The sequence below is a fragment of the Microcaecilia unicolor genome, chromosome 6 (genome assembly GCF_901765095.1).
Source record: "Microcaecilia unicolor chromosome 6, aMicUni1.1, whole genome shotgun sequence".
In the NCBI taxonomy this organism is placed as follows: Eukaryota; Metazoa; Chordata; class Amphibia; order Gymnophiona; family Siphonopidae; genus Microcaecilia; species Microcaecilia unicolor.
This window is the reverse complement of record NC_044036.1, coordinates 320966771-320982299: the sequence shown is the minus strand read 5'-3', so window position 1 is coordinate 320982299 and position 15529 is coordinate 320966771. Positions and strand designations below refer to the sequence as shown.

Here is a 15529-nt window from a genome sequence, read left to right as displayed (position 1 = left end):
GCTCTTCCTGATACCCAACTTTGGACGCATTTATAGAATTCCCCCAATAATGTTTTGGAAAGGGACCTATAAAACTGAGCTTGAGGCTACGGCATTCCAGAGTCACCTCTTCATGCTGCCTAACCAGAACCTTGCACAGCACCTACTCCTTCAAGCCCTTAATTGCACAGATCTCATGTAGGATTGCAGTGAGACTCAATGCACTGAGGATTCATTGGATTGCCAGAAAAAAAAAACCCCAGAGATTGTATGAATCCAACTAACAGCCCAGAGCAAGAAAATCCACTTTTAAGTCTGCACAGACCTGCCCTCCTCCGCCTTGACTCTCTCCCTGTCTAAATAAAGGACAGATGAGCTGGGTTAAAGGTTATTATTCAGGCCAACATTTTTCCACATGCTAATTGATTTACGATTTTCCTCACCTGCCTGTTATAGCCCTTCAGCAATGTCACGCTATAATCAGAAGGCTTTCAAAATCTTAACTGCACAGCGATTTCATGCACTTCTTAGTCTAGGGATTTTAAACCTCTGCACATGGAACCGGCCAACAGAACAAATACGAGAACAGAATGAGCCAGTGGTTCCCAAACCTGGTCCTGGAGGCACCCCAACCAGTCAGTTTTTCAGGGGTGTCTACAATGAATTTTCATGAGAGAGATTTGCATACAGTGGGGGCAGTGCATGCAAATCTCTCTCATTAATATTCATTGTGGGTATCCTGAAAACCTGACTGGTTGGGGTACCTCAAGGACCAGGTTTGGGAACCACTGGAATGAGCTCAAAACTTTGAGTCTAGAACTAGTCCTCACTCCTGGCAGTCACTTGTTTGTCATGCTACTGTCCAGCATGAGAAAATAAAATTAGCAGCAGTCTCAAACTTTGGAGCTGGATACGTGATAATCAATTCAGTGGCGTTCCTAGGCTGGCTGACACCTGGGGTGGATCGCCGATGTGCCACCCCCCGGGTGCAGCGCGGCCCCCCCTCCGGTGAAATTACACCCCCCCCCGGGTGCAGTGCGACCCCCCGGGTGCATTTTTACCTGCTGGGGGGGGGGGGTGCCATGCGCCTGTCAGCTCCGAGTCCGCTCGTTCCCTGCTGCTCCCTCTGCCCCGGAACAGGAAGTAACCTGTTCCGTGCACAGGGAGCAGCAGGGAGGGAACGAGCGGACTCGGCCAACAGGCGCGCGGCACCCCCCCCCCCCCCAAGTGGTGTGCACCCGGGACGGACTGCCCACACCCCCCCCACCCCTTGGTACGCCACTGAATCAATTGCTTCTTGACTGGTGCATATAATAATTCTGTCTCTGTCTCTCACCTTGTGTCCAATATGGGGGTAATTCAATAACTGGGTCCTAAAATTTAGGCATCCAATTAGGTGGGCTGTGAGCCTGTTCTATAAGATCACGTACACATGTATGTGTAGTGAAGTCCAGATAATCCGCAAAAAGCGGAGAACTCGAACGCCCCACGAGAGAATACAGATATGGGAGAAAGTGGGAAGTTTGACCACTGAAAACCAAAGCCCGGAGGGATGGATTCTTAAAACAGTTGTTTATTGATGAAAAAAAGACTTGACAGAAACGTTGTGTTTCGGCCGTTAGGCCTGCATCAGGAGTCTCCTCCTCTGTGAGCTGTCAGAAATTCACCCTTGGCCTGCGTCGGCTTGCTGAAGATTCTCTCTGAGCCAGCTGCTGTCTCCTCTGCCTCCTCAGCTGCAGCACCCTTCGCCCCCTCTTCTGTAGGTGCTGGTAGTATCACTGAATCTCCACTACCCAAATTGCAAAGGACTTAAATACAAGACAACCCATGCGTCCAACTTTTCTTACGTAAGCACACGATCGTGGAACGCACTGCCACAAGCTGTGAAAACAATCTATGATCATCACAGTTTCTAATCACTTCTCCTCATGTCATACCTGAGCCAGTTACATCAATAAACAACTGTTTTAAGAATCCATCCCTCCAGTCTTTGGTTTTCCGTGGCCAAACATCCCACTTTCTCCCATATCTGTGTAGTGAAGTTGACATTTGTGTCCACTTACGCCATGTCAATGGTAGGGCGTAAATGTGGCTCTTTAACACGTAACTTACAGTATTCTGTTAGTTATGCATGTTAATGTTGGACATGCCCGTGCCCTGAACATGCTCCTCCCTCTTTGAAAACCCCCTTGCATTTACACACTGACCCGGAGAATCTATATATCGCACCGAGATTTCCGCGTGGAAATCTAAGCACATTCCATAAAAATGCGCATAGCTTAATTAGTTAACAAGCTAATCAGCGCTGATAATTGAATGTAAATAAACAATTATCAGCACTATTTTGCCGATAATGGAAACTAATGGTGGCCATCTCAAACTTGGCCAAATCCAAGCCATTTGGTCGTGGGAGGAGCCAGCATTTATAGTGCACTGGTCCCCCACACATGCCAGGACACCAACCGGGCACCCTACGGGGCACTGCAGTGGACTTCATTAATTGCTCCCAGGTACATAGCTCCCTTACCTTGGGTGTTGAGCCCCCCACAAACCCCCAAACCCACTACCCACAATTGTACAACACTACCATAGCCCTTAAAGGGTAACAGGGGGCACCTACATGTGGGTACAGTGGGTTTTGGGTGGGTTTTGGAGGGCTCCCATTTATCACCAGACGTGTAACAGGTAGTGGGGGGATGGGCCTGGGTCTGCCTGCCAGAAGTGCACTGCAGTACCCACTAAAAACTGCTCCAGGGACCTGCATAGTGCTGTGATGGAGCTGGGTATGACATTTGAGGCTGGCATAGAGGCTAGCAAAAAAATTGTTTTTTTTGGGGTGGGTGGGGGTTAGTGACCAATGGGGGAGTAAGGAGAGGTGATCCCTGATTCCCTCCGGTGGTCATCTGGTCAGTGGGGGCACTTTTTTGAGGCTTGGTCCTAAAAATAAATGGACCAAGTAAAGCCGGCCAAGTGTTCGTCAGAGCCAGCCTTCTTTTTTCCATTATCGGCCGAAGCCGGCCATCACGTAACCACTCCCCCGTCCCGCCTTCCGGACCCTGCCGAAACGCCCCCTTTAACATTGGCCGGCCCTGCGACGGAAAGCAGTTGAAGCCGGCCAAAATTGGCTTTCGATTATACCGATTTGACCGGGTTTAGGAGAAGGCCGCCCATCTCCCGATTTGTGTCAGAAGATGGCCGGCCTTCTCCTTCGAAAATAAGCAGGACGGTGACCTATGACTACCCTGACCTCATTCCCTGAACACTTACCATCATGGTAGACCTACATGGCCTTAATTCAGTGATGTTCACTTTTTTCACCACTCAGAAAAGAAGACAACAGTGTCAGTAATTATTCAATGTTAGTATGTCTTGACATTTTTTTTTTTTTTTTTTTGCATCTGTATCCCACATTTTCCCACCTATTTGCAAGCTCAATGTGGCTTACAGAGTTTGGTTATGACATAATCATTCCAAAGTCCCTGTAAGACCCCAAGAAGATGTACAGCAGAAATTGTATACAGTATTAAGCCAAAAGAGGGACAATTAGCTCTATACTCTGCCCACTGATTACCAAATTTTAGCCCAGCTCCAGAAGTACAGAAGGAAAACATCCAGAGGGATTTAAAGGATAACATATGCGAAGCACTGATAAATTTTGCACATATTAAAAAAAAAAAAGCAAACATTGTGGCTGATCACAGTTTTTCTGGACTCATCTGTGGACTCATCTGTTGAAGAGGATTTCACTTCACTTCACTGAAGCTTGATGGGCTGGACAGGATGAAATCAAACTCAGCAGCACTAACCACAGCTGATCAGAGGAACAAATTACCAACTCCTGGAGAGTCACAGCACATTTTTATGAGATTTTGCCATGACTTGCACCATTTTCATTCTGCTTTCTGCCCTGTCTTTGTTCGGCCTCCTGTAATAATGTTTACATTTGTTGTCAGCAAATTTTGAAGGCATGAGCCAAGAGAAGTACGACATGGGTATTTTTTTTCCCTAGATTCAGGTAGCCACATGCATACGAGTGTGTGCGTATTCCCATCAATCTCTCATTTTAAAATCAGATGGCTTATGAATCACTACAGGCTTGTGCATTTTGTGCAAATTCATCAGGTTGAGTTAGACTTCACAAAATTCGCAAATCTTACATGTAGAATGAACCACTTGACCTTTGGCTCCCTGACCTATTGTTCCACTGGAAAGAAAGTGATAAACCCTTCTCCAGAACATTCCGCTTCTTCGTTCACACAAAAGGATGAGTTGGGGAATTTGAAAATAGCCTTACACTGTCCAGACTTGAAGACAGATGGTAAAAATGATTGCTTGCTCTTCGTGTCTCTATCAAAAGTCGGTGACAAAGAGGGGCATAATCAAACGGGGTGCCCAAGTTTTCCTGAGGGCGTTCTTGCAGGACGTCCCCGTAAAGTGGCGGGGAAACCCGTATTATCGAAACAAGATGGGTGGCCATCTTTTGTTTCGATAATAGGGTCGGGATCGCCCAAATCTCAACATTTAGGTCGACCTTACAGATGGTCATCCTTAGAGATGGTCGTCCCTGATTTTCGGCGATAATGGAAACTGAGGACGCCCATCTCAGAAACGATCAAATCCAAGCCCTTTGGTCATGGGAGGAGCCAGCATTCGTAGTGCACTGGTCCCCCTGACATGCCAGGACACCAACCGAGCACCCTAGGGGGCATTGCAGTAGACTTCAGAAAAAGCTCCAGGTGCATAGCTCCCTTACCTTGTGTGCTGAGCCCCCCAACCCCCCTTCCCACAATTGTACACCACTACCATAGCCCTTAGGGATGAAGGAGGGCACCTAGATGTGGGTACAGTGGGTTTGTGGTGGGTTTTGGAAGGCTCACATTTACCACCACAAGTGTAACAGGTAGGGGCGGGATGGGCCTGGGTCCGCCTGCCTGAAGTGCACTGCACTCACTAAAACTGCTCCAGGGACCTGCGTACTGCTGTCATGCAGCTGGGTATGATATTTGAGGCTGGCATAGAGCCTGGAAAAACTATTTATAAAGTTTTTTTTAGAGTGGGAGGGGGTTAATGATCACTGGGGGAGTAGGGGGAGGTCATCCCCAATTCCATCCGGTGGTCATCTGGTCATTTAGGGCACATTTTTGTGGCTTGGTCGTAAAAAAAATGGACCAAGTGAAGTCAACCGAGCGTTCGTCAGGGACGCCCTTCTTTTTTCCATTATCGACTGAGGATGCCCATGTGTTAAGCATGCCCCAGTCCTGCCTTCGCTATGCTTCTGACACGCCCCCGGGAACTTTGGTCATCCCCGTGGCGGAAAGCAGTTGAGGGCGCCCAAAATCGGCTTTCGATTATGCCGAGTTGGGTGACCCCGGGAGAAGGACGCCCATCTCCCGATTTGTGTCGAAAGATGGGCGCCCTTCTCTTTCGAAAATGAGCCCAAAAGTGTGCAGCAGCATTCATAGACTTGTAGGAAGTTCAGTGTGAATGCGTCTTCTATTTCCCTTGAAACTAGACAGAGGCCACCAAATAAACAAACCATTTCACATAGCCCACATAAGTTAGGGTTTGAACTTGCACCACAGATATGAAAGGCTATGTAATGTAGTGATCAATCTCCTGAATATTCCAGTCACAGTGAGAGGGATGGGACAGAAAGATGGCCCTCCACCGAGTAAGGAAGAGTCAAAGACAATTGACAATGTCTACATGCATCCATTACACCCGTGGTTCCCAAAGCTGGTCCTGGAGGCACCCCAACCAGTCAGGTTTTCAGGATACCCACAATGAGTATTCATGAGAGAGATTTGCATGCACTGTCTCCACTGCATGCAGATCTCTCTCATGAATATTCATTGTGGGTATCATGAAAACCTGACTGGTTGGGGTGCCTCCAGGACCAGCTTTGGGAACCACTGCATTACACTGATAAAAATTCTCTCTATCGCTAAAATCCATCACTTCCATTCTAAACGCACTACGAAAATAATTTTTCACTCTATCACCTCCTATTTAGAATTCCACAACCTGCAGCTCACAGGTCTCCCACTAAACCCATCTCCATTGCAGCCTAATGAACACTTAGGTATATGACATTTCATCCTCCAGTATCATTAGCTCTATGTTGTAGGTACATGCTTTTTTTTTTCTTTTTTAATCAACATTTCCTGGGGGGTTTTGGAATTGCAAAACATGAACATTCATTAGTTTGCTAATTTTGCTTCCAAAATTTGTTTTGAGCCTGCTCCAACACACACACACACACACACACACACACACACACACACACACACACACAAAATCCTAGCCCTTAAAAAAAAATCCAGGTTTGTGGACAGTCCCTGCCCCTCCCAAGTTCTCCTGAACCCCCTCAAGCCCTTCCATTCTACCTCTTAGTCTTAACCCATTTGCTGATTCCCAATTGCTTCTGCCCCACTGGTGCTGTTTCTCATACTGGCACTGGCTAACGTGAAGCTGGTGCTATTTTGGAATTTTTACCAACAAAACGGTGCCAACCTATTGGTCAGCACTGTTTTTGTTATATGGCAAAATTTCAAGCTAGCACCAGCTGACACTGTTATGAGAAACCACAGCAGCAGGACAGAAGAGACTGGCGAGTTTGCTTGTTTGTATTTAATACGTCTGGGTTTTGGCAGGGAGGGGCCCCAGATCTGACAGTTTCTTCTCCTTTGTTTTCCATTTTGTTTCTTTTTGTTTTAAATAAAAAATGCTAACAACAAAAAATTTTTTTTAAATCTGTGCTATAAATCCCTCTTCTCAAGTCATTACTTTATTTATTTATTTAATTTATTTGTAGCATTTGTATGCCACATTTTCCCACCAATTTGCAGGCTCAATGTGGCTTACATTTGCCGTAATGGCGGTTGCCATTTCCGGGTAACAGAATTGCAAATGTTATTGCGTTACGGTGCATACATACATGATAACATATATGGAACATAACATATATGGAATAGATCATGGTATATATACAGTGGTGGAAATAAGTATTTGATCCCTTGCTGATTTTGTAAGTTTGCCCACTGACAAAGACATGAGCAGCCCATAATTGAAGGGTAGGTTATTAGTAACAGTGAGAGATAGCACATCACAAATTAAATCCGGAAAATCACATTGTGGAAAGTATATGAATTTATTTGCATTCTGCAGAGGGAAATAAGTATTTAATCCCTCTGGCAAACAAGACCTAATACTTGGTGGCAAAACCCTTGTTGGCAAGCACAGCGGTCAGACGTCTTCTGTAGTTGATGATGAGGTTTGCACACATGTCAGGAGGAATTTTGGTCCACTCCTCTTTGCAGATCATCTCTAAATCATTAAGAGTTCTGGGCTGTCGCTTGGCAACTCGCAGCTTCAGCTCCCTCCATAAGTTTTCAATGGGATTAAGGTCTGGTGACTGGCTAGGCCACTCCATGACCCTAATGTGCTTCTTCCTGAGCCACTCCTTTGTTGCCTTGGCTGTATGTTTTGGGTCATTGTCATGCTGGAAGACCCAGCCACGACCCATTTTTAAGGCCCTGGCGGAGGGAAGGAGGTTGTCACTCAGAATTGTACGGTACATGGCTCCATCCATTCTCCCATTGATGCGGTGAAGTAGTCCTGTGCCCTTAGCAGAGAAACACCCCCAAAACATAACATTTCCACCTCCATGCTTGACAGTGGGGACGGTGTTCTTTGGGTCATAGGCAGCATTTCTCTTCCTCCAAACACGGCGAGTTGAGTTCATGCCAAAGAGCTCAATTTTTGTCTCATCTGACCACAGCACCTTCTCCCAATCACTCTCGGCATCATCCAGGTGTTCACTGGCAAACTTCAGACGGGCCGTCACATGTGCCTTCCGGAGCAGGGGGACCTTGCGGGCACTGCAGGATTGCAATCCGTTATGTCGTAATGTGTTACCAATGGTTTTCGTGGTGACAGTGGTCCCAGCTGCCTTGAGATCATTGACAAGTTCCCCCCTTGTAGTTGTAGGCTGATTTCTAACCTTCCTCATGATCAAGGATACCCCACGAGGTGAGATTTTGCATGGAGCCCCAGATCTTTGTCGATTGACAGTCATTTTGTACTTCTTCCATTTTCTTACTATGGCACCAACAGTTGTCTCCTTCTCGCCCAGCGTCTTACTGATGGTTTTGTAGCCCATTCCAGCCTTGTGCAGGTGTATGATCTTGTCCCTGACATCCTTAGACAGCTCCTTGCTCTTGGCCATTTTGTAGAGGTTAGAGTCTGACTGATTCACTGAGTCTGTGGACAGGTGTCTTTCATACAGGTGACCATTGCCGACAGCTGTCTGTCATGCAGGTAACGAGTTGATTTGGAGAATCTACCTGGTCTGTAGGGGCCAGATCTCTTACTGGTTGGTGGGGGATCAAATACTTATTTCCCTCTGCAGAATGCAAATAAATTCATATACTTTCCACAATGTGATTTTCCGGATTTAATTTGTGATGTGCTATCTCTCACTGTTACCAATAACCTACCCTTCAATTATGGGCTGCTCATGTCTTTGTCAGTGGGCAAACTTACAAAATCAGCAAGGGATCAAATACTTATTTCCACCACTGTATATACCATGTGCGTACATACATGGTAGAGAAGAATAATTATGGTATTGCATGAAGGTTTCTGAGTGATAAATTGCATTATAATCTACATTAGGTCATCGACTGTAGAGAGACCCTGTTTTACATAAGGTTTAGGGTAGTGGTGTCTGTCATGTGATAAGATTTTTAGCTCGCCTTCCTCTTCTGCTACACATGAAGTTTCTCCTATGCACTTACAAGAGTGGCCACTGTGTATTGGATAAACTCCTCTTATCTCTGCTCTTCTCCATCACCGACTTCCAATGCCACCTTGCTGCGCCATCTGCCTGGAACAGCCTGAGTTGGCTCATCATTGGGTCTCTCCAACCATGTTCAATTACCACCTTAAAAAAACCCACCTCTGTAGGCTGCTTTCAAGAGTACAACCCTAGGTCTTCCTGATTTTAGCCTTCTTAGTTTAACCCTGTTCTCTGAATTTTTTAAATTTTCCTGAAGCTTTGCATTGTTGTTGTCTCTGTGTCTTATTTATTTATTAGGATTCGGCTCACACATTTTTCAGTTGTAGCTGAATGTTCTAAATCCCCCCACCCCCCATTCTATTACTTGCTGCCCAATGAGTGTGCACTTGATAGAATGCTACCCTGATACAAATAAAAGGCTATTCTATAAAATATGCAGTCCAGGGGCATAGCCAACATTGGATTTCTGAGGGGGGGGGCAGGGAGGGCCAGGGGAGGCAATGTATTTCATTCCCCCCCTCCCCCCGCTGCCACCGCCACAACTTTTCTTCCCTATCTGGCAAGGATGCCCAATTCCCAGTAGCCCATAAGAACTGGAACTGTCCCAACGCTGCCTCTGCAGGAAAGAACTCAGCAGCCTCTCCTCCTGCTTCTGACGTCGGCACTCAGTGCACATGTTCGGTGTGCGAGTGTGCAGATGTTGGCAGCAGGAAGGGAGGCTGCTGACTTCTTCCCTGCAGAGACAGTACAAGGCAGGGGCGTAGCCAGACACCCAATTTGGGGTGGACCAGGGCCCAAGATGGGTGGGCAGAACTCCGCCCTGTCCCACAAGTGATTTGGTCTCTCCCTCTCTTGTCTGCATGCCATATGGTCTTTTAAACATCCCCTCCCCCGAATACATTTTAAATAGCAGATTTTCACCGTCAGCAAGCAGCAGCTAATACACACTGCTCATGTTGGCCCCACAGTCTTTTCTCTGATGCAACTTCCTGTTTCCACATAGGCGGGAATACATCAGAGGGAAGGCTGTGGGGGCCGGTGTGAATAGTATGTATCAGTCACTGCTCGCTGCAGGTGAAGATCTGCTATTTACAAGGTACTGTATGCAGGAGGGACAGTTGTTGGGAGTTTTTGGCTGGTGGGGCTTGGGAATCCCTGCCATCCACATCATAGGTGTGCTGCTACTGGGTGGGTCTGGGCCTACCCAGGCCCACCCTTGGCTACGCCACTGGTACAAGGACAGTTCCAGTCAGCCACTCAACCCTGACAGCCACTCAAAGGGTACTGTAGTTGTGGAAGGAGCCTAAGCCAAAAGTGTGTGTGTGTGGGGGGGGGGGGGGGGGGGGAGGCACCCTACCCCCCCCCCCCCCCCCGTGGTTATGACACCAAAGTCACTTAGGCCTAGATTCAGTAAATGGCACTCAAATTTGGGTGCCAGAAAAAATCAGCATGGAACGCTATCCTATGAACAGAACTCCAAGTTGATGTTCTTATAGAATAGTGCTTAGAGCCCATTTCGGCAACCAATTTTGGGTGCCAGCTGAAACCTGGTGTAATTGATGATGCCCAACTCTTGGCATTTGGGCATGGCAACGGTGCTGTTCTATAATGCCACATGGAAATTGTTGGAAAACCCCTACCATGCCTCTAGCCCATGCCCTCTTTTTGAGTTGTGTGCTAGGGGATTTACGCGCATGGGGTTATTGAATAGCGCGCAGGAAGAGGCGCATGCAAAATCTAATTATTGGCAATTAACTGCAATAATTAACACCAATTGATTGCTAATTAATAGCTTGCTAGCTAATTAATTTGCATGTGCATATTTGATCTGCACACAAAATTTGGTGCCTACATTTGGACGCCATATATAGAATCTGGGGTTAGCACATAACTGCGAGGGGGTGTACATGTGTGAAGCATGGGCAGACTATGGGTCTGCCACCAAGTGACATCCATAATTTATAGAATACGATTGTTGCATGCCAACTTACAACGGCCATTGACCTATCCTAAGTGGGCTTACCTAAATTTGTTGTACCAACATGACTTCACACTGCTATTCTTTTACAGCTTAGTCACACCCAAGTGCCAATATTGAATTGACGCTATGCACTCTCCATTGTGGTGGCTAAGTCTTGGCAGAGAAACAGAAGAAGAACAAACACACTCTGCAGAGAACAGGAACAGCAAAAAAAAAATGGAGACGGCCCAGGGGATGTCGTCATCATTGCAGTCACACTCGGGTCATTGATAAATTATTAACCTGAGTGCGGCTCTTATGACATCATCATCTTCTTGACCATCTTTGCTTTGCTGATTTTGCCTATATCTTGGGAACAAGTTACAGAATTGCCACCTACATTGGTACTTAAGGAAATGGAAGGTTAAGTGACTTGCCCAGGTCACAAGGGGCTGCAGTGGGATTTGAACTGGACTTCCCTGGTCTAACCATTAAGCTACTCCACATTTTAAGCTCAATGAAGCAGGGCAGTCTCTTATTGTGTGTATGTGCAGTGCTGTACTGTCTAGTAGGACTGTAGACTTGGTATGTAGTGCTAGAAAGAGGGAGTGTGGTTGTAGAAAGAGACAAAACAGAGAGCTATGGAGAAAAAAAAACAGGCACCAGAGAAAAATAAGAACATAAAAGAAATGGAGGAAAGACAGAGAACAAGAAATATACATTTTGTTACAAAAAGAAAAAAAAGAGGGGTGAATAAGGGAGAGGTAAAAACAAACAAGCAAGGCACAGAGAGTCAGGAAGGCAAGGATAAGGAACCGAACAGCCTAAGCATGCCAGCTGACAGAAACAGAAGTTAATATGCATACATTATGTATGGTGGGGTGGGACACATCACATTAGTGAAATGTGTACTGTGCATGCTTTCCTTGCATGAGTTGGAACTGCTTGTCACTCACGAGCTCAAACCAAAGCAAAGCTTCCAGAAGGTAATTTGGTTCTTTACACTTTTCCAATTTCTTGATCTGATGTTGTCTGTTGTTCTAGACATCTACAATATTTTATGAGCAGGGGTTGTAGCCAGGCAAGCATTTGAGTTGATGTGAAGTTGTGCCTCATTGATGCTCCTAATAGCGCCTGTTTTAAAGGATCAATTTACCACTCAAGGTCTTGAGGTCATCCTAACTCCCCCTTTTACAAAGCCTCGCTAGTGGCTGCCGGTGCAGTAATGTCAACACAGCCCTTTCAAAGTGAATGGGCTGTGTTGGTGTTGCCACGCAGCTTTGTAAAAGGTGGGGTAAGGCACTATTGTTGCAAACTGAACAACTCAAATTAACACTCCCTGGACAGGTAAGTAGGCATGGGTGAGTCATGGGCATTCTTAACAAATATGCACACTTTATAGAATTCACCCGATCTGCGCCTAAATTAGGTGTGGGCATTTACACCAGGTTTTAGTTGGTGTAAATGGTCATGCCTAAACTTTAGTTGCGGGGGACAGGTGCTACATCTATTTTATAAACCAAGCTTAACTTTAGGCGAGGTTTATAGAATAGCACTGAGGGCAGGTTTTTTGCGCTTATTTTTTTAGGGGCCATTTATAGAATCAAGCCTTAAATGGTTACTTTAATACAGACCAACATCCAACTGTTTATCATGAAGCTCACTATTGGAAAATTACTCTAGAGAAATACTCAACTGCTCTGTTAAATGACTTGCCTTTATTTATTTATTGCACTTGTATCCCACATTTTCCCACCTACTTGCAGGCTCAATGTGGCTTACAAAGACCTGTTCAAATATCCCCTGAACAAAACTGGTTTGAAAAATGATCCTTGTAGTTCTGATCTTTAAATCCCAATTTAACCTCATTTACTTTCCTTTTCGCAGGAGGGTTGACCAGAGGAAGCTCAGGAGGGTCCTTTTATTAAGGTACATGGAAAAAAGGCTTGCGGTAGTGTAGGCGTGGGTTTTGGGCGCACGCCGATCCATTTTTCAGTGTGCCTGTAAAAAAAAATGCCTTTTAAAAATTTTTTGCCATGTGGCAAAATCAAAATTGCCGCGCGTCCATTTTGGGTCTGAGAACTTACTGCCACACATTGACCTAGCGGTAAAGACTCACGCGGTAACCGGGCAGTAATGACCTATTCATGTCAAATGCCACTTGGCGCGTGTCTGAAAATAAAAATTCTTTTTCGGACGTGCGTATCGGACATGCGCCAAAAATGAAATTACCGCAAGAGCCATGCGGTAGCCGGGCGGTAACTCCATTTTGGCGCGCATTGGGCGCATGTAGACGCTTAGACGGCTTAGTAAAAGGGCCCCTCAGTGACCTAATAAGAAACAGGCGGAGTTGGTTTGTCTCTCAGCAAGTTCATTTAAAACTTTCTTGGAATGTAAATATGTCCCCTCCTTTATGTCTCTTTCCAAAGTTTAGCAAGTGAGATACTATTTTTTCCACAGAGGTTGCACTAAGCAGAACTAGAGTAAGAAATACTTAGATGTTTGCACTGGCCTTGCTAGAATTGCTTTGATTTTCCTCCTCCCCCCACCCCCAGCCGCCTTTTCAGGCAGACTTATGAAAGCAAGAGAAAACAGCAAGATGCAAAGCTTAAAAAAAAAAGAGAGAAAATGTGTTTCAGAAGATGAAATATGGGGAATAACAAAAAGCTGGGTTGTAGTGGCACTTCTGGCCATCTGCTTCCAAAAGATACATGTTTTTTTGAAGATCAGCGTTGACTAAGACATTTAAGAAAAGCTTAATAGACACACCAGAACTGTAAACCCCGGAAAAGTGAGAAGACAGCTTCAAAGGACGAGAACACCACTTATAACCAGGGATGTAGAGGAAACAGTGGGAAGGGAAACAGATTTTTCTAGCATGTAGAAACATTTTCTGCTTTATAAATGTAAAAAAAAAAAAAAAATCTGTTCGCACGCCTCTGTGTCTCTTGACATCAAAACAGGTTGTGCACGCAAAGGCGAGGCCTGCTCTTTCCCTCTTCCTCAGTCAGTCCCTAACCTCATGCCTCCCACGACAAGATAAAAATACAATTTTAACGGAGGCTGAAGGCTTCAAACGGTTTAACTGATCCACTCTACAGGTTGACTGACTCACACTTCATGACACCTGCTGAGTACTGCAGAAGGGCAGGAGGCTGGGGTAGTCAGGATACAGTCTGAAGCAGAAGGTGATGGGAATCTCTCTGACCTTTGGGAAAAGTACCTTACTTTCTAGTATGGACACAGCGCCCGGCGAGATGTTTTGCTGTGTCTGTGGCTGGAGGTGATGTGGGGAAGAGCTTTCTCAATAGCAGGGCCTTTTGAATGGAACCATTTGCCATTGACAACTACAGACTGTGGCTTCTTTCAAAAGACTGTTGAAACGTTATCTGTTGCACCAAACGTTTGCAAGGTCTTGAGTTGTTTTGGTTGGACAGGACTGGATGTCTTTTTCTGTGGCCTTTGGAGATGACCTTTTTATGTTTCTTAGTTTGTGTTTACATATATGGAATGTATGTGCTTGCATTTGTTGATTTCTATGTTGTATTGTATAAGTGATTTCTACCCTTCCTTGGGTAAAAATGGGTTATAAATAATCAACTGTGAACTATAGCTTCCCCCCCCCCCCTTTAACAGTGGTGTAGTTAGGTGGGGCCATGGAGAACTGGGCTCCCTCAAATTTGCTTTGGGCCCCTGGTTGGCTGGCGGGGGTCCCCAACCCCCACCAGCTGAAGACTTCATCCAGCGCTGGTCTCCTGCCCTGCTCTCTCTTCCCATCACGTTGGGCACGTTCCTTTAGTGAAATTGAGCATGCTCATTTGCACTAAAAGGGGTGTGCTGGATGTGAGGGGAAGAGAGAGCAGGGCAGGAGACCAACGCTAGGTGAAGTCTTCAGCTGGTGGGGGTTGTGGACCCCTGCCAGCCAAGGTATTTATGGTAGCGGTGCTTCAGCTGGCAGAGGTTGGGGACCCCCACCAGCCAAAATGTTACAGCGGCGGCAAAGGGGGCGGTGAGGCAGCGGAGGGGGGTGATGGCAGGGCGGCAACCAAAATGTGCCCTCCCACCTTGGCCTCTGGCCCCCTCCCACCTAAAGGTCTGGTTACACCTCTGCCCCTTATTGCAACTTAGTAAAAGGGCCCCAAAGTTATTGCCTGCTCATTAGTAGGCGTAACTTTATACATGTACATACTGGTAACTATTGGTGCTAATATGCTAATTCAACGGCTCCCAAACCTGGTCCTGGAGGCACCCCAGCCAGTCAGGTTTTCAGGATATCCACAATGATTATTCATGAGAGATATTTGCATGCAAATCTCTCTCATGCTTATGCATTGTGGAAATCCTGAAAACCTGACTGGCTGGGGGGGCCTCCAGGACCAGGTTTGGGAGCCACTGTGTTAATTTGATAAGATAACACCCTTATTTCACCCATTCTCTGTCCTCAGGAACATCTACACATGTGCAGCCCAGTCCTAGGGAGAATGCAGAAATCAGAAGTAACACGTCCAGGCTGGGACCTGTCCAATTTCAGTGGTATTTCAGAAAAGGATCTGCTGATTTAGGGCCAATTCTAACATACATGCAGGACTCTGTGTGCATGCATTAGGGGTGTGCAGTCTGAAAATGTTGTTGCATTGTATTTATGGGAATTGTTGCTTTGTTCTGGTTTCTTATCTTTTCTTTTTTTGTCTTTTCTCATTACAGGAGCGATATCGTTACGAGTGTGAACTCTTCCAAAGGTTTGTGCATGAAACCTCTTGAGACACCCCTAACAAAGTTCACATACATGA

At 46.0% G+C, this 15529-nt stretch overlaps 1 long non-coding RNA gene across 1 annotated transcript in view; it reads left to right on the top strand.

Annotated features, from left to right (window-relative positions):
- The window catches only part of LOC115473415, a 115478-nt gene that overhangs the window by 84875 nt on the left and 15074 nt on the right, over positions 1-15529 (top strand). Inside the window, exon 2 of the long non-coding RNA XR_003942655.1 lies at positions 15444-15478. This is a non-coding gene — a long non-coding RNA (uncharacterized LOC115473415). The remainder of the gene's footprint in view (positions 1-15443; positions 15479-15529) is intronic.